A 24,347-nucleotide genomic window follows, 5' to 3' on the forward strand; every position below is an offset into this window, starting at 1 on the left:
TCTCTCTAGAAGCAAAGAAGAAGAAGAGGGGCAGCAGCTAGGTCAAATTCGCCATTGATTCAAGCTTTGTTTAGGGATTTGATTAAAGGTATGTGAATCTTATTCATATATGGGTTCTTCCACCCATAGATCCCCAACAGTTTCACCACTTGTGAAATCAAAAACGCTATTCTAGCTAGGGTTGTGCTTGCATTGTGGGTAAGGCTTGGGTATGATTCCAATCTAGTAGATACTACCCAATTATGATTTATTTAGCTTTGTTTAATGCTATTATGATGATTTCATGTTATTTCTATGGTAAACCCTAATCTAAATTGATGAATGTGATCTTTGTGGGTTTATGATATTAGAGGCAAAATTCAAGGTTCAAAGGCGATCTTCCTAAATCAATATCTTGTGTACTAATTAATCATATTTAGGATCATATAATCATGAATTGAACTATAATTGATTAAATAGGAAGGATCTTGACATGTAATATTTGAATTGAACCTTTATGAACCAATTAAGACTAGAATCACTTAGTAGCAAAGAATGTGATTGAATAGCTTGTAATTTAGACATGGATCATGATAGAATGAAGTTAATCTTGGATGTAGGGCTTGTATCCATCATTGTTAGGGCTCTGGGGGTAAAGTCAATATGATGTGATCTTGTTACGACACGAGAACACCCCTAGTTGTTACCGGTGAATCCAATCTCGAAGAGGTCTTATACAGGCCCTAAGCATTCATCATAACATGTATCACAGAATAAAATCATGAAAAATTTAAAACTTTTACTTTGGAAGTTCAACTTCACTTCATATATGAAAACAGAATCTAACTTCGTCACATTGTACCATCTAGACATAGAAGTATCGAAAATGGGACCTAGCCCTTACATCAACAAGAACTCTTGAAATAGGAAAGTACAACAATGTCTTTCAACATAACCAAAGAACTAAACATAGAAGCTAGATCCTAGGGTCTTGTCCTCAGACTTGAGGACTCACCAACTTGGAGAAGCAACTCCAAGTGTCTTGAGAAGTAATCTTGAATCCTCAATGGCCCGAACCTAAATGTTTGGGGAGAAGGGAGAAAATATGGGTTAGTACAATACACGTACTAAGTATGGCTACTATGCATAAAAACCATTGAAACATGCATAAAAGGACATTTAGTCAAAATATGTTTTTTACCAAGTAAATCCAGTATGCACACAAAGAGAGCATCATAGTCCAAACCAACATAATACCATCCGAACTTGTAGATAACCCAAGTAATACTAGTGCAATGCAAAGAATAGAATGCCATAACCCTATTCAAAGCCAAGTATCACATTAAGCAACCTATTCATGCATACATTCATAAGATCATATTTCATCACAATTTCCCATATTCATAACGATCACACATAACATAGCTTCAGCATACATAAGTCATAATTATCATAATCATAAGAGAACACTACTACAACCATCTCTTAGGATCCCACAAGTGCAATGTGCAAGAGAGGTCCCATACCCTCCCTTACACTATGTAGAAACCATTAAGAAAGCCCTAGTAAGAGTTCACACCTTTCATACCTTCATTTACTTTTACATTAGGGAAATATTGCAATAACCGACATAGACCATGAGAGCTACATGGAATTCAGTGTTCTACTCCCACACCGAAAAGAGAGGATTAACACTTGCCTAAGGTGTAACTATTCGTACATAGCTATCTAGGTGGATCCACTAAGCTAGATTCTTACGTAGGCACATAGTTAAGAGTAAAGGAGATTGCTTTTAGAAACACTATCTTACTAAACGTGGGGGTTTCCATCTTATGAGACAACACATACCGTGGGTAATTCGGACTTGCTAAATGTGAGGAAACCCATGTGGGGAGTCAGACTTACTAAACATGAGACCCCCATCTCATTTATATGCCCTTTCAGTGCTAAGCATCTAATTCCCTTTTGTAATCATCTTTAGTCATCAGATAAGTTCACATTAGCCTTTACTAGACTCTTATCTAGACACCTTACCATAATAGCTCATATGTGTTCATAAGTGAGTAACAATCCTTTTACTTTAGAAATACTTAGCAAGTGAGTAAACCTTTCACTTTACATTACACTACAATCATGAGAACTACCTTTCAATCATATAGAAATCATACCATAACATACATACATACTTCATAGCTAATTCAAGTGTAGACAGTTAAGGATGAGTAAACTAGGTCATCAACACCAGAACAACACATTAGGTATAGCATCATTACAGTCTAAGTAATTCACCTTTCCTACTTAAGTTCAAAGAAAAACCAACTTTCATACCTTCTTGCCCTTCGTGGGACCTCCACACTTCAATTACCACATAATTCATAAATAATACATAATACAAGGTAATTTATGAAGTAATAAAATAGTCAACATCAATATAAGCAATTGACATATTCCATTCATAGCCTTCAAGGCTTTATTCAAAGACTCAACACTAATTTCATAGAAATTATACATAACCTAGGGTAGAATCATCAAACAAACATGAATTACATAACATCACATTCAATCAATCGATATCCAACACAAACTAGGGTTAGAAATAGGAAAAGAAGGAGAAACATGGGTCTCATGGGGAATTCTTCAAGAAACCGTCAATACAACAAAAATTCATCCATAATTATTCATATAACATTAATCAAATTCAGTTTATAACATCAATTTCACTTTAGAAAGAAGTCCCACATTTTTGGATTGAAACCTAGAAATTGGAGATTTTGAAATTCATCTTGAAGGGGCCTCTTGGGGAAAGGAATCCCAAGAGTGATGAGCAACCATACCTGATTGACGAATTAACCACGAAAATCCGAGTTGAAACCTTGGAGACTTGGTCTTCTTCTTGAAACTCCAATCTTCTTCAATGGAGTTCTTGAGAAGAGAGAGAGAGTAGAGAGAAGAAGGAACTTTAGGTTTAGATCTTTGGGGTTTTGTGTTTGAGTGATAAAAGTGAGGTAAATTGACATAAAAAATCATTATATACACGTCCCCTAAAGTACCCTAAATACCCCTCACTTAGTTGGACTCTTTAATGAAGTAAAAATTGATTTCTGAATTTCTGCATTTTCATCGCCGAACAAGTCTGCGACATGGAGTTGTTCCCTGAAGATATTTGGAACAAATTTCGAGACAGTGGAGTCCGCAACACGACTGCGTCGGAAACAAACTTTTTGCTCCTTCGGGGAGCTAGTCCGCGCGCGGAGCTATTCCCAGAAAGTGCAATTTGCAAGATGCCTTGGCAGCTTTCTTGGCCAAGGTTGGAGTCCTCCTCGGGTCCCTTAGGGTGGCACCGGGGGTTGTATTCGAACGTTTTGACACTATAAACATATATTTACCTAATTTAAACCATTTTACAAGATTATACCGTCATACGACACTCCCAAACCTGCCCAAAACCTAAGGACACACTAGAACACATTCTTCTCTAGTTTCCGGACGTCGTGGTCGTTTCTTGACATTTAGACTTTTAGTCTTCCAAACCAAGTCAATTGCATTAATTTAGGTTTAGAAACATCATTTTTACTATTTTTAATTCATTATTCATAAGGTGAGGCTCTAACTTAAGTCATAGAATTTTTGGCGTGTTAAAATATCCCCCTTAGGAACATTCGTCCCCGAATGTCACTTGGACTTCTTTCTAGGGAGACAATGACTCAAACTAGCAGCACAACAACCAGGCACATCAACAACATCATATCATCATATCATATAGGAATTTAATCCGCAAAATCACTATGCTCAAAACTTTTTACTTCACATAAGTATAGGAGGAACTACCTTCTCCATATTCAATGAGCATCAACATATATATTAAGCAATCAGCAAGATGTTTCTTGAACAAGACAACATCAAGCATGCTCATTACAACTCTCATGAACACAACATCACACAAGATCTATGGGTGCAATTTCAACCATGAGAAACAAAATTCATGGAAACTCAAAATACAACCTAAGCATGAATTTTCACAAAAATATGCTCGTACATGGAAATCATGTCATAATCATCAACACACATGATTTTCAATTTATACCTAATTAAGAGACACTATTAACATCAATTTTTGCTAGGAGTATGAGGAAAAAGATGAGGGTAGCGGGATTTCATATCGGCCTCCCACGTTGCACCCTAAACTAGGTGGTTTCTCCATAGGACTTTTACAGAGGCCACCTCTTTATTCCTCAACTTTTTAACTTGACGATCTAAGATTTTGACTGGAACCTCTTCATAAGAAAGGTTCTCATTTACCCCTAAACCTTCTAGAGGGAGAATGGACACCGGGTCACTTATACACTTTATTAACATAGAAATATGGAACACCAGGTGAACCGGGGCCAATTCGATGGGCAATTTCAACTCATAAGCGACCTTGAGGACATGCTTCAAGATCTCATAAGGCCCAACATACCGGGGGCTAAGCTTCCCCTTCTTACCAAACCTCATCACTCCTTTCATGGGTGAGATCTTCAAGTAGACCCAATCACCTACTTCAAATTCAAGATCCCTCTTTCAATTATCGGCTTAAGACTTTTGCCGACTATGACCCGTTTTCAACCTATCTCTTATAAGTCAAACTTTTTTCGTAGCCTCATAGACTACCTCTCGACAAAGAAGAGAAAATTCACCCACTTCAAACCATCCAACCGGAGATCGACATGTTCTACCATAAAGTGTTTCAAAGGGTGCCATAGCAATAATCTAATGGTAACTATTGTTGTATGAAAATTCTATCAAAGGGAGGTGGTCATCCCAATTTCTTTTGAAGTCAATGACACACGCTCTCAACATGTCCTCTAGGGTTTGGATGGTGCGTTCCGCTTGACCATCTGTTTGAGGGTGAAATACGGTACTAAGTTTCACTTGAGTACCAAGCCCACTTTGGAAAGACCTTCAAAAATGGGAGTAAATTGGTCACCTCACACTGAAATAATCAACAACGGAGCCCCATGCAACCTCACAATCCCCTTAATCTACAACTTAGTATAATCTTCCGCCGAATAAGAAACCTTGACAGGAAGAAAATTGGTTGATTTAGTCAATCTATCCACAGTGACCCAAATGGAGTCATGTTGCCTACGGGTTCGAGGTAAACCTACCACGAAGTCCATATTGACCTCTTCCCATTTTCAAGTGGGGGTATCAATATCTTGAGTTAGACCTCCCTTGGTGCTTGGCTTTGACTTGTTGGCAATTTGAGCACCTAGCCACAAAATTTGCTATGTCTCTTTTCATTCTGTTCCACAAATAAATCTCACATAAGTCACGATACATTCTTGTGGCTCCCTGATGGATGGAGTATCGAGACCCATGGGCCTCCTCTAAGATAGTCTCTCTTAGGCCATCCATATCCGGCACACATAACTTCTCGTGGTGCCTAAGCACCCCATCTTCTCCTTAAGAGAAGTTTCTATTGCTTTGTTGAGAATCGATTCTTTTAGTTCCATCAAATTAGGGTCAAGATGTTGCTTAGACTTCAAGTCAACAACAACCGATGATTCGGAATTATGACGGACCATGACACCTCATTTTGGGGAATCTTTAAGTCGGACACCAAACCGGGTTAGCCTATGTACATCACGGGCTAAATCCCTTTTTCTATTCTTCCACATGAGACACACTACCCATAGATACACGACTCAAAGCATCTGCAACCACATTTGCCGTTTCGGGGTGGTAAAGGAAACTCATACCATAGTATTTTAAGTATTCCAACCACCTCCTGTGTCGGAGATTCAATTCTTTTTGGCTAAAAATATATTAAAGACTCTTGTGGTTAGTAAAAACATCCACATGTACCCCATAGAGATAGTGTCTCCAAATCTTTAAAGCAAAGACTATGACCGCTAGCTCAATGTCATGAGTTTGATAATTCTTCTCATGCACCTTGAGTTGTCTCGAGGCATAAGCTATAACCTTACCATGCTGCATGAGGACAAAACCCAAACCCACTAGGGAAGCATCACAATATACTACAAACCGTTTGATGCCTTCTGATAAGGTCAGAACCGGAGCGGAGGTGAGCTTATCTTTCAACAATTGGAAGCTCTTTTCACAAGATTTGGTTTTCTTTGGATCAACTTCTATACCCTCACTAGAAACAATGTGACCAAGGAAAGAAACCGATCTTAGCCAAAACTCACACTTGCTAAACGTAGCATACAGTTGGTGATCTTTGAGGACTTGCAACACTATCCTCAAATGATTCATCTGATCATCCTTACTATTAGAGTATATCAAGATGTCATCAATAAAGACAATAGAAAATAAGTCCAGATACTTTCTAAACACACGATTCATAATGTCCATGAAAGCCGTCGGGGCATTTGTAAGACCAAAGGACATCACTAAGAACTCAAAATGACCATATCTTGTTCAAAAGGCTATTTTCGAAACGTCAACACCTCTCACCCTAAGTTGGTGATAACCTGATCTCAAATTAATTTTTGAAAAGTAACTCGCTCTTTGAAGTTGATCAAATAACTCATCAATCCTAGGGAGTGGATACTTGTTCTTAATGGTCATCTTATTTAATTGTCAGTAATCAATACACATACGAAGAGATCCATCCTTCTTCTTCACAAATAACACTGGTGCACCCCAAGGAGATATACTAGGTTGGATGGAACCCTTATCAAACAAATCTTTGAGTTGAGCTTTTAATTTCTTCAACTCCGTCTGGGCCATCTGATAAGGAGGGATTGAAATGGGTTGTGTATCTGGCAATAAATCTATGCCGAAATCTATTTTCTGTTCGGGAGGAATCTCGGGTAAGTCATTGGGAAAGACTTCCAAAAAATCCTCCACTACAGGGACCGACTCCAAAGGAGGAATCTCGGACTCAAGATCCTTGACCCTCATAATATGATAGAGAAAACCCTTAGAAATCAACTTACAAGCTTTTAGACATGAAATGATCATTCCCCTAGGAACAGAATTTCCTCCCTTCCATTCTAAAATGGGTTCATTAGGAAATTGAAACTTCACATTTCGGGTCCTACAATCTATGGACGCAAAACAAGCATGAAGCCAATCCATCCCCAATATAACATCAAAGTATAACATATCAAGTTCCACCAAATCAACCAAAGTGACTCTATTGGGCAATGATATGGGACAACCCCTATAAACTCTTTTAGCAACTATGGAATCACCCATCGGGGTAGAAACCGAAAAGGTTATCTAAGACATCGGGAAACATTTCAAACTTCATAGCCACTAAAGAGGTTACAAAAGACAAAGTGGCATCGGGATCCACCAATGCATAAACATTAACTGAAAATACTTTTAACATACCGGTCACAACATCTGGAGAGCTATCTTGATCACCTCGGGATTGGAGAGTATAGAAGTGATTATTCTTAAGAGCATCGGGATTTGGGCCACTTACTTGTGCTTGAGCATTTTCCCTTCCTTGTGCCTTTAGCATAGGGCAATCCCTTCTCATATGGCCGCACTTACCCTAACCATAGCAATTACCCGTGCCAACTAGGCACTTGCCTTCATGTTCTCAACATAAGGACCACCACCTCTTGCTTCTTGAGGCTTGGGGGTAGACACTTTACAATTGTTGACCCTTGGAGTGTTAGGAGGACCTTGGTTGGAAAACCTCTTTATGAACTTTGGCTTATCTTGGATTTCAAACTTAACTTTAGAAGAATTTCCGTCATCGGCCCTTGACCTCTTCAATTCTCTACCAACTTGCTTAAGCTTTTTCTCCTCAATTTGTTCGGCATGAACCATAAGACGAGAAATGTCCATGCTTGGGATTAGCATATCCGACCTACATTCATTCACCACAAGATCGGATACCCCCATAACAAATTTGTTCATTGTAGCTCTAGAGCCTGACACCAAAGTAGGAGCATGCTTGGACAATTAAGGTAACTTTAGGCCATACTCCTTCACACTTATACCCCTTTGCCGGAGATTGATGAATTCCTGTATTTTCCTCTCCCTTTTTCAAGGGGAAAAACCTATCAAGAAAAGCCATCTTGAATGTAGCCCAACTTACCTGACCCTCTCTAATAGGTCTCCCCTCCTTCCATTGTTCATACCACACTTGTACCACATCTTTGAGTTGATAGACGGCTAACCGCATTTTCTTGAGAAGACACACCCATAGCCTTTATTACCTTAAACATTTCATCAATGAACCCTTGTGGATCTTCTTCCACTTTGGAGCCAAAGAAAGTAGGGGGATTCATCCTTGTGAAATCCCTTATCCTAGAATCAGTAGTGCTAGCATTGGGGTTCACTTGCACCCTACCATACCTAGCAAATTGAGTGTCCAACACTTTAGTCAAATTATGAATAGCCGACCTTATATCGACATTAGACATAGCCCCTTCTTCAATAGGAACTTGAGGGTTTTAAGGAGCTTGAGGGGGAACCACCTCATTCACATTCTTCTCACCGGCCCTCCTTGCGTTGTTCCTTCTTGCATTCATTGCCTATAAGCACAAGAAAAGGATTATAAGAAAAGGACTAAATAGTGTTAAGACTCTTAGGCACGACTATGGAATTACAAAAGAATGAAAGTTCCTAAGCATCTCGTAGCCTCTCATTCATAACTGTGGTGCGCTTCACACCCATGAATAGGACTCTACTAGATGTGGTATCTTGTGACATAAATCATACATTATTCTCAACCTTATGCTCTGATACCAAGTTTGTAACGACCCAAGTGCACCCCTTAGTCATTACCGATGTGTTAGACCTCGAAGAGGTCTTGTACAAGCCCTTAGCATTCGTCATAACAGGTATCATAGAATAAAATCACGGAAAGTTTAAAAATTTTACTTTGGAAGTTCAACATGACTTCACATATGAAAACAGAATCTAACTTCGTCACAATGTACCATCTAGACATAGAAGTATCGAAAATGGGACTTAGCCCTTACATCAATAAGAAGTATTGAAATAGAAAAGTACAACAATGTCTTTTAACATAAGTAAAGAACTAAACATAGAAGCTAGATCATAGGATCTTGTCCTCGGACTTAAGGACTCACCAACTTGGGGAAGCAACTCCGAGTGTCTTTAGAAGTAAGCTTGAATCCTCAATGGCCAGAACCTAAATGTTTGGGGAAAAGGGAGAAAATATGGGTTAGGACAACACACGTACTAAGTATGGCTACTATGCATAAAAACCATTGAAACATGCATAAAAGGACATTTAGTCAAAACATGCTTTTTACCAAGTAAATCCAATATGCACACAAAGTAAACATCCTAGTCCAAACCAACATAATATCATTCCAACATGTAGACAACCCAAGTAAGATTAGTGCAATGCAAACAATAGAATCCCATAACCCTATTCAAAGCCAAGTATCACATTAAGCAACCTATTCATGCATACATTCATAAGATTATATTTCATCAGAATTTACCACATTCATAATGATCATACATAACATAGCTTCAACATACATAAGTCATAATCATCATAATCATAAGAGAACACTACTACAACCATCTCTTAGGATCCCACAAGTGCAATGTGAAAGAGAAGTCTCATACCCTCCCTTACACTATGTCGAAACCCTTAAGAAAGTCCTAGTAAGAGTTCACACCTTTCATACCTTCATTTACTTTTACATAAGGGATATATTGCAATAACCGACATAGACCATGAAAGCTACATGGAATCCGGTGTTCTACTCCCACACCGAAAAGAGAGGGTTAATACTTGTCTAAGGTGTAACCATTCGTACATAGCTATCTAGGTGAATCCACTAAGCTAGAGTTCTATGTGGGCACATGGTTAAGGGTCAAGAAGATTGCTTCTAGAAACCCTAACTTACTAAACGTGGGGTTTCCATCTCATGAGACAACGCATACCGTGGGTAATCCGGACTTGCTAAACCTAAGGAAACCCATGTGGGGAGCCAGACTTACTAAATGTCAGACCCCCATCTCATTTACATGCCCTTTCAGTGCTAAGCATCAAAGTCCCTATTTTTAATCATTTTTAGTCATCACATAAGTTCACCTTAGCCTTTACTAGACTCTTATGTAGACATCTTACCATAATAGCTCATACGTGTTCATAAGTGAGTACCAATCCTTTCACTTTAGAAACACTTAGCAAGTGAGTAAACCTTTTGTTTTACATTACACTATAATCATGAGAACTACCTTTCAAACATATAGCAATCATACCATAACATACATACGTACTTCATAGCTAATTCAAGTGTAGAGGGTTAAGGATGAGGAAACTAGGTCATCAACACCACAACAACACATTAGATATAACATCATTACAATCCAAGTAATTCACCTTTCATACTTGATTTCAAAGAAGAGCCAACCTTCATACATTCTTGCCCTTCATAGGACCTCCACACTTCAATTATCACACAATTCATAACTATTACATAATACAAGGTAATATATGAAGTAATAACATAATAAATATCAATATAAGCAATTGACATATTCCCTTCATAGCCTTCAAGGTTTCATTCAAAGACTCAACCCTAATTTTATAGAAATTATGCATAAACTAGGGTAGAATAATCATACAAACATGAATTACATAAATCACATTCAATTTATAGCCTTCAATTGATATCCAACACAAACTAGGGTTAGGATTAGGAAAAGAAGGAGAAACATGGGTCTCATGGGGAATTCTTCAAGAAACCATCAATACAACATAAATTCATCCAAAATTGTTCATATAACATCAATCAAAGTCAGTTTATAACATCAATTTCACTTTAGAAAGAAGACCCAAGTTTTCGGATTGAAACCTAGAAATTGGAGATTTTGATATTCGTCTTGAAGGGGCCTCTTGGGGAAAGGAATCCAAAGAGTGATGAGCAACCATACCTTATTGATGTATTAACCACGAAAATCCAATTTGAAAGCTTGGAGAGTTGGTCTTCTTCTTGAAGCTCCAATCTTCTTCAATGGAGTTCTTGAGAAAAGAGAGAGAGTAGAGATAAAGAGGAACTTCAAGTTTAGATCTTTCGGGTTTTGTGTTTGAGTGATAAAAGTGAGGTAAATTGACTTAAAAAATAATTATATACACGTCCCCTAAAGTACCCTAATTACCCCTCACTTAGTTGGACTCTTTAATGAAGTAAAAATCGATTTCTGAATTTCTGCATTTTCGTCGCAAAACAAGTCCGCGACGAGAAGCTATTCCCTGAAGATATTTGGAATTAAATTTCGAGACAGTAGAGTCCGCAACACGACCGCGTCACAAACAAACTTTTTGGTCCTTGGGGGAGCTAGCCCGCGACGCGGAGCTATTCCCACCAAGTGCAATTTGCTAGCTGCCTTGGCAGAAGCGCTTGGCCAAGGTTAAGGTCCTCCTCGGGGCCCCTTAGGGTGGCCCCGGGGGATCGTATTCGAATGCTTTGACCCTATAAACATATATTTACCTAATTTAAACCCTTTTACAAGATTATACCATCATACGACATTCCCAAACCTGCCCATAACCTAAGGACACACTAGAACACATTTTTCTCTAATTTTCTAACGTCGTGATTGGTTCTTGATGTTTAGACTTTTACTCTTCCAAACCAAGTCAATTGAATTAATTTAGGTTTAGAAACATCATTTTTACTATGTTTAAGTCATTATTCATAAGGTGAGATTCTAACTTAAGTCATACAAATTTCCAGGGTGTTAAAGATATTGTTGTGTATTGTCTTTCTCTTACACACTAAGGCATGAATTAATGGGATATCCAGGGGTCTCTCATATAGGAGAATTATAGGTTTGCTTAATAACCTTAAATAAATCAAAGCATGTTAGACTAGAATAGCTTGAAGTAGTGACATATGTTCCCTTCATGATTAGCTTGGCTAAGTAGGATAAGACCAAGTTTGATAGCTTGGGATGGAGGATCTATACTCTCCCAAAGGATAGCTTGACTTAGCATTGTAGAATGTGTGTCATGGTACCATGATTTAGTAGTAGTCATGGTAGCCTAGGATTAAGGATTTACACTCTCATATGGGTAGCTTGAACTAGCATTGTTAGGATGCTTTCATGGTAACATGACTTGGTTTGGCCAAGACCAATTCATGGTTATACTCTCCTAAGGGTAGCTTAGGATTGAGGATCCATATTTTCTAAGGGTTGTTTGACATGCATTGTAAGGTGAATTTCAAGGATAGCTTGAGTTAGGTTAGTCATGGTAGCTTGGGATTGAGGCCTCATACTCTCCTAAGGATATCTTAGGGTTGAGAATCATATTCCTCTATGGATAACTTGCATTTATATTCTAGTAATCTTGTAAGGGTAGCATGACTTAGTTGGTTTGGGACTATTTAATGGTAGCTAGGATAGGACACTTGTACCTTTCCTAGAGTAGCTTGGATTTCCATGTTAGTGTGTTTTCCAAGGAAGTTAGCTTAGCTTAACCTAGTTATGTTAGTAAGATGATAGCATGGTCTAGCCTATTAGGGGGTTATTCCTTGGTATCCTTGAATTGAGAAATAGAGTTCATTCATGGGTTATGACTTGCCTAGTACTAAATAGAGAAGTAGCTTTTTTCAAAAGAGGCAAATAGAATAGAGGGACTAGACCCTAACTAGTGAACATTCATGATAGTCTAAAGGAGTACTCAGTGTGGGCTGTATGGGATGCTATCCATGCATGGCACAAGTATGACTTGAGGCTAGTTGTAAAGGGTTCCCTTATGTAGTATGACTTAGCTTGGGTTGTTGCCATAATTTACTTCCAATATATAATTGACTAAGGTGGTAGTTCCATTGTCTTGATGAAGTAAGAAAATAGTAACACCAAAGGAGGGTGAATATGACTAGGATGACTTAAAGGTTATGCTTAGTGTGAAGGATAGTATGGGATGCCTTTCAGGTATTGCACAAGTGTGCTTTGAGGTTACCTAGAAGTATGGTGCCCTTATGGTAAAGACGCTTAAGACTTATTTATGCATATAGACTATGATTAAGATGACTTAAAAGGGATACTTGGTTTGGGTAGTAGTATGTGATGCTATTCTTGCTTTGCACTTGTATGCTTTTAAGGTTACTTGAAAATGGTGCTATTATGGTAAAGCTGACCAAGAGTCTATTATGCTTATATGATTATGATTTGTCTCCTATGCTCATTAACTATGTCTTATGTTGACTTATGTTTACATAGAGCTTATGTTTGAGACCATGTTATGACTATGATGATTATGTTATGACTATGTTATTATCTCTTATTCTTATGTCTTATGTTGACTAACAATTTGAGATACTATTCTGATGTTGTTCTAGCTTTATTACTTGGTACATTTTGTACCAACGCATATTGCCTACATTCTAACCAAATGTAGGGGTGGAGACTTGATTTGCTTTGTAGGCTAGGTTTCTAAGAGGCAAGAAGACTTGAAGATTTGGTGAGTCCTCATAGCTTTGAGGACGAACCCGTATTTCCCTTATATCATTTATTTATGTTTTAGATTATGTATGGGCTGCATCCCAAAAGTTTTATTCAAGGATTATGTTAGGTGGTACGAGACAAAGATTTAGTAAACACTTCTGCTTGCTTATGAAAATGTTTTCAATTGTATGGTCTTAAAGAAGTTTTAAATTTTCCATACTTTTCTATTACCTACGTTATGATGCTAAGGGCTTGTATGAGACCCCTTGGGGTCAAGTACGTCGTGTTACATCTGGGGGTACTCCTGGGTCGTGACAAACTTGGTATCAGAGCCCAAGATTTAGAATGGTTCTAGGATTGTCTTAAACCACGTCTAGTAGAGTCTTGTTCATAAATGTGGAGCGCGCCACATGTATGATATGAGGCTATTGGATGCTTAGGAAACTTCACTTCTTCATTCTCCAAGTCTTGTCATAGATCTATAAGTTCTCTCTCTTATCCCTTATCCGATGGTCTTTATGATGTGTCTTTTAGAAGGGTTTATGCTACAAGGAATGAAGGAGAAAGATTGGTTGAGATGCAAACTATGTGTATGTGACTTGGTAGATTTGAGATGATAGACTTTGATGTTGTCTTTAGTATGAATGATGCTTCATTGTTGCCTTTATGTTATGATAGATGTTTAGAAGAATTTGCATAGGCCTACTCCCAAGGGGGGGAGGATAGTGTTCCTACCTAGCAAAGTGAAGTGAGGTTATGTTTAGTTGTCGATAGAACCCCACTTAGTCTTGATGAATTTCAAGGTATATTGATAGATTGGTGGAATAGGGTGTTTAAGTAATGACAAGATGGGTTGAGTGAATGGACTGCTCTAAGAAGGGTAGAAGTGTAATTCACCATGGTTTAAATTCATTTTCTGTGAAGATGTGAAATCTAAGTGATGACTTGCTCCGACATTAGAAGTGAAAGAATTGATGCTTAAAAGTGTTTGTTTAAGCTTGCTCCTAAGGTGGGGATAATGTTCTTAGATAGCGAGGCCGTTGAGTATCCTTGATGTTCATGAATTAGGGTTGCTAGAAATTTTCACCTTGAGAGGTGTAGTGAGTATGAGAAGTTTAGTCCCGGTTTGATAGGCTCATGTGAGATCTTGAGTGGTGTTTGTAAGGTTGCTTGTGAGCTATAGTGCTTAGTGAGAACCTCTCTAATTTAGAAGTACCGATAGAGGTCTTAGACTAACAAGTTAAGAAATAGAAGAACAAAGAAGCTATTCCATGAAGTAGTGTGGAGTTCTCTTTAGGAAGGAGTTTGGTTAAGAGTGTTGCTTGGGAGGCCAAGGGCCAATGAGATGTCCCAATGTCCTCATCCTTTCCTTCTACTCCTATTCAAGCTTGAGATGATAAGCTCCTATTGGTTTGCTCTTATGTGAAGTCATGTGTGAATAGTATGTTTCCATGATCTTCTTATGTGATGCATGTTCATGAAATGCTTAGGTATTAAGAAATGACTTATATTCATTGTTTTCCTCATGTTGTAGTGCATTTAAATAAGATTTGCATATAGACTTAATGAGATGATTATATGATCATGCCTTTGTTTTGGAGTTGAATGATTTCTTCTTGAATAGATGCATTTTAAGAGCAAACCAATAGGAACTTAGAGAAAAGAAGATTGATGTGGAGGTTAAACCCACCTCCTCTACTGACATCCGGCGTATTGAGGTGGAGTACAAGCGGGATGAGGCCAACAGGAGGAGGGCAGCCTCATAGGACATATCCTCGGATGTTGATGTTGCTACGATACATACAGAGGAAGTTATGCCTAATCAGGCCAGTGAACCCTTAGGTACATCTGTACCTCTCTTTTCTGAGACTCTTAGCTCATCTGCTGCCGTCACGCCCCCTAGATCTACTGCTGCTGCTACTTCTAGGCCTCCAGTCACTCAAGCTATGCTATATAAGATGGGGAATTTGGCCCAATCCACCGATATGCGTGATTCCAAGTTAAGGACCATCGACGCCATTTAGATTGAACATATAAAGCATACCTCATCCAAGTCTAGGTGTAAACGATAGTTAGTAAGTATAAAACCCAACGAAAAGTTAGGGTCGAACCCACAAGGAGTGGTAGGTGTCTGAAATTCAGTTACGAAAGTCAAACGTGGTCTACTCAGTTATAGGAATAAAAATTATCGAAAACATAAGAATCAATATTAAAGGGTGATATCAAATGTTAGATGGGGGGTGTAGACTTGCAATGAACATCTAAAACAACAACAAAAAAAGAGGAAAATTAACAATATAGAGAAGAATCTTGGGATGTGATTGATTATAGGCAACTTTTACTCTATGGGTAATTGAAATTACTAATAAACAACTAAGTTTCAGTGGGTAGGCTAGGCTATGAGTGAAGTAGCTTTCTCTCGAACAACTACTTCGATTCAAGTTATTTCTTTCGAGCATCAACAAGCTTAAGCAAATAAGAACAACCCACACCTTAATTCATTCACTCTCTTGAGCTAGATAGGTAGAATTGAGATTAGGATTTACTACTTCGAGCTAAACCCATATCAACCCAATAACTACAACCATCAATTGAAAGCCTTGATTATACAACCTCTTTCTCAAGCAAGCCTAGAATTCTAAGTTCGAATTGCATTTGCAACTACAATTCTTATATCAAAACACAACTATCAATTAAAGTCACTTCAATTAACAATTAAAATCAGTAAATAACAATAACTATAAGCTAATTAAACCAATAATCACAAGATCACACCCCAACAATTAGAGTTTTAGCTAAACATCATGAAAAGGTAAAAACAATTACCAACTCAATTAGCCATCAGCTGGGTAATAGTCTCCAATCCTTTACAATGTATTCCAAAGATTAAATTCAAAGACCCACTTCCCAAATACTCAATATTCTACAATTAGAACTTAAAAATCTAAGAGAAAACTCTAAGTCTAGATTGGAAACTGTAATATCTTGGAGAGAATTCCTCAAAATTCCATTAACAACTGAATTTATAGTTTCCCAAAATTTAGACTTAAAGTCCACTCGGCAGACAAAGTCGCGCCTCACCCACCAATTTTCCTCTTACATCGCCACTTTGCATTGGTCTTCAGCATCTCATGTTTTGTAACTTTGGGCATTCTAATTTGTTGTCGCAGAACCGATCGGCGATCCGTCGACTGCCCATTATTGTCGCCAACTTTGTTATTCCCCAAGACTGGTATGTTGGAACTTTGGGCGAACTAAAGAGCCACTCAGCGGTGTCCCGAGTGGTCTTGACGATCTTGAGGATTGCATTTTCTTCACTTCATCAGCTCTTTAGCTCATTTTTGTCAGGTTATATCCTTGCCTTGATCTTTAGCCTTCATAGCTATAAATCAACACTTTAATAATAGTTTAGAGCATAAAATAGGCATTTGAGGACACAAAAACTATGAAAACAAAACCCTAAATAGGACCAAATCTAGGACTCATCAGTTCCCTCAAGACATCAACATTTGGAATACATAACTGACCTTGATATCTAAGGACACCATCTCCATCTTGGGAGAAAGCTTCAATGGACTTTCTAAGTACCGCTTCTTTCAATTCTACCAAAGTCAGAACAAGACATTGCTTTTCTTTAACATCCGCCACAAAAGATGATTCTGACCCTTTATTAACCATAACACCACCCTTGGTAGAGTTTATCAATTGAACACACAATTAGGCTAATCTATGGACATCCCGATCTAACTCTTTTCTATCATCATTAACATGTGCAACATTACCCATCGATAGTCAACTAAGAGCATCTGCTACTACGTTCTGCTTACTAGGGTGATAAAGGACACTCATGTCATAGTCCTTCAATAATTCGAGGCACCTTCTTTGGTGAAGATTCTGATCCTTTTGAGTAAACGTATATTGTAAACTCTTGTGGTCGGTGAAAACATCAACATGAACCCCATACAAATAATGCTCCAAATCTTTAAGGAATATACCACCGCCTCTAATTCAAGGTCATGGGTAGGATAGTTCTTCTCATGAACCATAAGTTGCCTTGAAGCATAGGCAATCACCTTACCGTTTTGCGTAAGCACACATACAAACACAACTCTAGAGGCGTCAAAATATACCACAAAGCCATCCGTACCTTCTGGTAAAGTCAACACCAGACCGAAAGAAAGTGTATCTTTCAACTCTTGAAAACTTTTCTCACAAGCATCCGACCATATGAACTTGGTCTTCTTTTGAGTCAAAGTCGTTAATAGAGAGGCAATCTTAGAAAACACCTCAACGAATCTTCTATAATAATCGGCCAAACCCAAGAAGCTTCGAATATATGTCAGTGATAGAGGTCTATACCAACTCTTGACCGCACCCATCTTAATTGTATCCACCTCAGTACCCTTACCCGAAACAATATGCCTAAGGAAAGCTACGGACCTACAAAAAGTCACATTTGTTAAGCTTAGAAAAGAGTTGTTGGTCCTAGAGATTTGCAACACAACCCTAAAATGATCAATATGCTCATTTTCACTTCTCAAATAGATAAAAATATCATCGATAAACACAATTACAAACATGTCAAGATATTGTCTGAACATTCTATTCATTAAGTCCATAAACGCCACAGGAACGTTAGTCAAACAAAAGGAAATCACCAAGAACTCATAATGACCATATCAGATTCTAAAAGTTGTTTTTGGAATATCTTCTTTTTTCACCCTTAATTGGTGATAACCTAATCGGAAATAACTTGCCCCTTGAAGTTGATCAAACAAATAATCTATCCTTGGAAGAGGATACTGATTATTAATAGTCACCTTGTTCAATTGTCGATAATCAATACACATACGAAGGGACCCATCTTTCTTTCTAACAAATAAAACTTGATCACCCCATGGAGAGATACTTGGTCGGATGAAACCCTTATCTAACAAACTCTCAATTGCTTTTTCAACTCCTTAAGTTACGCCAGAGCCATTCGATAAGGAAGAATAGAAATAGGTTGCGTATCTTGGAGAAGGTATTACATTTAACGACCTAGAAAACTAGTGGGTTGAACTAAAGCCTAAATGTGTGGGTTAACATCAAGGGTTAAGGGGTTTAGTGGTTAAACGTCCAAAAAAGTGCTAGACCCCATATTTCGAACACCATCTAATGTTTGGTTGAGAGTTGCAAGGTCTAGTTCCAAGACAAAAGGGGAAAGCCTAAGCCAAAGGCAAAGGCTGCCCCATTCTTGGACGAACACTACCAAGGACCATGACCACCTTCACAACCAATGATCTTGACCACTGTCTGTGAAGTGGCTCGTATAGGTCCCTTAGACATATGTGAAGCAAGGCATCGAGAACTAGCCATTGTCTAGGAACCACGACCTTCACCACGACTTGTGGTCTTAACCACGGATCGTGGGAGGTCTCATTTTCTTGCCTTGGCATTGTGGAGGCCAAGGCTGCTTAAAACACCATTTAGCCACTGCTTACCATGACCAAGAGGGTTTTCACAACCCGTGGTGGCGACCACGAGTCGTGGTGCAATCCGTGGTTTGTAAGACAGTGTTCCCACAAGGTTGCCCAAGGAAGGCTATCCTTTACGAGCCACTTTATGGCTCATGGAAAAGACCATGGACCGTGGGAAGGCTTGTGGGATTGCCTTCACCACTTGGAAGCCTTGGAAAGGTGAGGGACCTACTGCCAATTTACCACGGGCACGACCACGATCCGAGGTCCCCTAAATGGTCTGATTAGATCGGTGTGGTCCCTGACGGGGCTGCCTAGTTGAGGTTCTTTTTGTAATTTCATTGTTAATTAGTTATTTTATGGGGTCGTTGTAACGACCCATAAAATGAATAACTAAAACTAGAACCTAACGACCTTATGTAGAGTTTGTAATGAGGGTTCATGTTGTGTAATGTTGTTACGAGCCTTGTTTGATGGAGTTTAGTGAGTCAACGTCAAGGCACGTGTTAGACTCCATGATAAAAAAGCCTTTGGTATGTTGGTTAAGGGTGCAAGGTCTTGTGCCAAACCCAGGAAGGAAGGGCCTAAGCCAAGGGCCAAGACTTCCCACCTTGGTCCATATAATTAGTCGTGGAAGTTACTTGGCCATGAGGGAACCGAGGCCTTAAGGCCAAGGTTCTGCCTTAACTCCACGAACCACTTCACCGCCAGTGGTGATCACCCCGGTCCGTATAGTTGGCTGTGGAGATGTTTTAGCCAATTGAAGATTGGGAAGCTCAAGAGGAACTACTGCCTAGGGACCACGGGCACCTTCACAGGACATGGTCCCCCTTCACGGTCCGTAGAATCTTCCTTGGTTCCTGACGGGGCTGCCTAAGTGAGGGATTTTTAAGTAAATTTGTTTTAATGTTTTAACATGTTGGGTTGATTTAAAATGGTATATATCATATATATAAATAGTTTCAAGTCCTAAAACATTTCATTTACCTCATTATTTCAAATCACCCAAATCAAAACCCCAAAAGTTCTTCTCTCTAAATATTTCTTTCTCAACTCAAGGAAGAAGAAGAAGTGGGAGCTAGGGTTTGGATTCAAAACTTTATTCATCAAATTTCGTGGGGAAATCTTAGTAAAAGGTATGTTGATCATTCATCTAGGGTTAGTATTCACCCTAGAATCAATTTCAAAGAAGTTTTCAAAGCTTTTCAAATACATGAAAACCAAGGGTTTTACTCAATCTCATTGGTTCTTCTTCAAAATGATTTTGAATGGTTTCTAATGTCATATATTGATTATATTTAGGTTTAATTGATGATTTTACTGCATGAACCCATGATTCTTCTCAATTCTAATTTATGACTTATGAAATGGGTTTATTGATTATGAGTGGGTGATGGTGGATTTATGCTTACATTTATGTAGATTATTAGATTCTATAAATATATATGTCTTAACTATGGTGAATTTTCGGTGTATTGATGACTTATAATCATTGCCTTGAAGGGCAAGTTGTGACCTAATTGCAAGTTAAAGTAGAATTGTTCATGAATTGTTGATCCACTTGAAAGGTGGCAGTGTTTACTTACCTTATATATTCACCCACTGGAAACTCCCCCATAGTTAGGCATGAGTTTCAACGATCGTCTACCTTATAACATAAACTATGTGCCCGCATAGGTCTAGCTAGTGGATCCACCTAAGCTATATGAACCGGTCTTTCTTAGGCAAGTAGACCACCTCTTTATGGTGTAGGGACTTGTGACACCAGATTACATGACAAGCTCTCATGGTCTATGCCGGTTAATGCTTACTTCCCATCATGTGAGATTTCATTGTGGGTTCTTGATAGGTTCTACAAAGTGTAGGTAGTAGTATGGGATGCTACATATACATTGCATGAGTCGGCTTTGAGAGGGTCATATTTAGTTTCTCTAAATCTTAATGGCTATGACATGAATGTGTCCTAAATGAAGTTATTAAGGAATGTTTGCTCTTAACAGCTTAATATGATATGTATGCTACACTTGGGTTATATTAAGAGTTATTTTCCCTCGTCATGCCTTATGAAATGATATGTCTCTTTTGTATGGATATTGTGCAAAGGTAAAAAGGAAGGAATGGTAAGTTCACTCCTAGTGGCCTTGATGTGGTGCCTTTGTGTGGATATTGGTATGGGACGCCATCAATGTATTGCACAAGGTATATCATAAGGGTAATTTAAAAGTTAATGTCTAAGGTAAAGGTAAAGGTTTTCATGTTGATATTGTCAAGGTGTGATATTATGACTTGTATGATGTTGTTACTTGTCTAGGATGTCTTTTATGCTATTGTACATGATGTTTCTAAAAAGTGACAAAATGCATGGTTTTTAACCAATTAAAATGTCCCTTTTTAAAGCATGTTTTTGCATGGTCATCAAACTTAGTACATTTTTGTGTGCTAACCCATATTTTTAGCTTTTTAACTACAAGTGTAGGTTCCGGCAAGTGATTGCCTCAATCTAGATTGAAGGGCTTGGATTGAGTCTTCTCCAAGGATAAGAGTGGCATGTCCTCATTGATCGATGACAAGTGTCTTTTGAAGTTTCCTTCTTATTCATGTTATAGAAAATTCAAGTATTTTGGTTGTTATGGGTCGTGTCCCTACTTTAGTTTTCAATAACATTGTAAAGATGGCCATGTGAGACTTAGTCTTCTGCAGTGTCTTTGAAAGATGTTTAAATGACTATTTGAATGTTTTGGATTTAAATAAGTTTTAAATTCCGCACTATTTTCATTATTGAATGCAATGAATGACTATGTGGCTTATATAAGACTCCTTCGGGGTCGAGACGCCATGTTACGACTAGGGAGTGCTCTCGGGTCGTGACCATCATTTTTAATTGTTTTAATTCATGTATTTAAATGCTTTTAAGTTCTTTAACACCTATTTTACTTCATTATAACAAAACACCCAAAAGAATTAGTCTCTCTCTAAAAACCTCCGTTGAAGAAGAAGATGAAGTGGAGGCTAGGGCTTGAAGAACTAAGGTGTTTATTCCCAAATTTAAAGGAAAACTCCCTTAAGGTATGGTGATCCTTCATATAGAGGTAGCTTTCACCCCTAGAGTCCATTCAAAAGTATATTTCAAAGTTTTCAAGTTTCTCAAAAACCTAGGGCTTTACTCTAACTCATGGGTTCCTCCTTCAAACGTTTTCAAAGGTTATTTAATGACATATTATGATTGAATTAGTGTTTAATTGATAATTTATGATAAAATTCTCTAAGAACCCATGAATTTCCTCAATTCCTAAGTTGTGCCTTTATGAAGTGGGTTTGTTAATTATGAAAGCATGTGAATAAAGTGTATCTAAATTGCTTTAGGTTATTGAATTATATCATGATCCATGCCTAAATTGTAGTAAATTATTGGTGTGTTTGTGATTTGTGATTCATAGCCTAGAAGGGCAAGTATGAAGAATTGATGTATTATCATGATGTCTTGTATATGAATGTGAATCTAATAAAGGTAATGTGATCATGTATTGAATGTAATTGTGTTATTATTAAAAGGATATTTCTCAATTTGAAACTTATGAATATTTATGATAGAATGTGAAGGGTTCTGTAATGTATCGTATATCTTGAGTTGGTAGGCTTATGCATCATTTTCTTGTATAAATGAGTGTATTGTTAATTGTTGAATCTTGGATCGGTAGGCTAATGGCACCCTTCCATGCATGCTAATAATGAACCTTGGGATCGGTAAGCTTATGGCACCCTTCTATCAATGGTGTTAATGAACTTTTGGATCGGTAGGCCTATGGCACCATTCCATGAACGTTATGATGAACCTTGAATCGGTAGGCTTATGGAACCCTTTCATCAGGATTCAATAAGATTTCCTAATGTATCTTGAATCTGTAGGTTTATGGTGCCTTTTCATGTGTTAATCAATGTACTTTGGGTCGGTAGGACAATGGCACCCTCTCTTGTGAATAATGTTAAAGTAATGAAATACTCTATGGGAATGGAGGCTAAGCACCGAGTGGATTTGGTTAGATGGAAACTCTCCCAATGTTTAGGACGGGTTTAAATGATCATGTTCATTATCCCATATGTATGTGCGCAGATAGGTATAGCTAGTGGATCCACTTAAGCTAAATATTACTAGTTCTACCTTAGGAAAGTAGGATACGTCTCTTTGGTGTGGGGTCATATGACACCGGATTCCATGGTTTGCTATCATGTTGTATGTTGGTTAATGCTTATTCCCATTATGTGAGATGCGCACTATGGTTTCTTGAGAAGTTCTATGAAGTGTGGGTGGTAGTATGGAATGCCATCCATGCATTAAACGAGTAGGCTTGGTTAGGGCTATAGTGAGTTCTTAAAAGTCTTAATGACTAATGAATGAAAGTGCTCTTAATGAAGATAAAGAAGAATATTGACTTGAATGTCTAATGTAATGATGCATGCTATACGGATTGTACTATGAGTTACTTCCTTGTCATGACTTATGAAATATTTATGTTCCTTATGCATGAGTATTGTCTAAAGGTTAAAAGGAAGAATGCTAAGTTCACTTTTAGTGGCCTTAATGTGGTACTTTGTGTGGATAGTGGTATGGGACGCTATTCATACATTGCACAAAGTATAGCTTGGGGTTACTTATACCCACATCAACAACCATCTTCTTCTTCTTCTTCAGCAACTCCTTATAAACTTAATATACCCAACATTTGTATTAGGGTATCTTCCAATGGTATGTAAACGATTATTTTTCTAAACAAGTCAATGAACTTCCTGAATTGATTTCCCTCTTTCTTTTTTAATAGCCTTTACGGATAAGGGTGTGGGAACTTAGGTATCGAACCTTTACCCATTATGTTCTCTTTGGTTTCTTCATCATCAACTACGACATGAGGAAGAACATTTTCTTTTTCTTCCTCTTAAAAAGGATCCTCATCATTCACAACAATATTTTCCTAAACAATTCCTATGGGTGCACTAGGCTTCACTAGGCTTCACTCTATAATTCAACTTCTCACAAAACACACTTTGGGGTTCATCACTCATACCTTCAAGAACTTAACCACTTCTAGTAAAAATTGTCATACAAGGAACATTATTCTTTTCATTATGAACCACTCATTAGGAAACATGTCGTTTACTAAGGACTAATTTTAGATTGTAGGCGATTCATTTGAGCTTTAAGGTGCTGGATTTATTCAAATAGGAGCCTATGGTTTAGGTAAGGTTAGACACATCACCCTTTAACTCTTTCACTCCATTATCTATTAATTCAACTCATTTTAATACTCAAGCCAACATTTATTTAATCGTTAAACCTGCAGGGTCACTAACACATAGATGGTTTGGAGTTGTATCAGTTTTATAGGGAGACATACAAATTTGCAATTTGTCTGTTGTATATATCTCCCACTATTTCGTGATTACAATTACTCCATTGGCTATGTCGATCTCTCCATTGTCTTCTCTATCTCTCCAATCTTGATTTTT

The sequence above is a fragment of the Solanum stenotomum genome, chromosome 9, assembly GCF_019186545.1.
Source record: "Solanum stenotomum isolate F172 chromosome 9, ASM1918654v1, whole genome shotgun sequence".
In the NCBI taxonomy this organism is placed as follows: domain Eukaryota; kingdom Viridiplantae; phylum Streptophyta; class Magnoliopsida; order Solanales; family Solanaceae; genus Solanum; species Solanum stenotomum.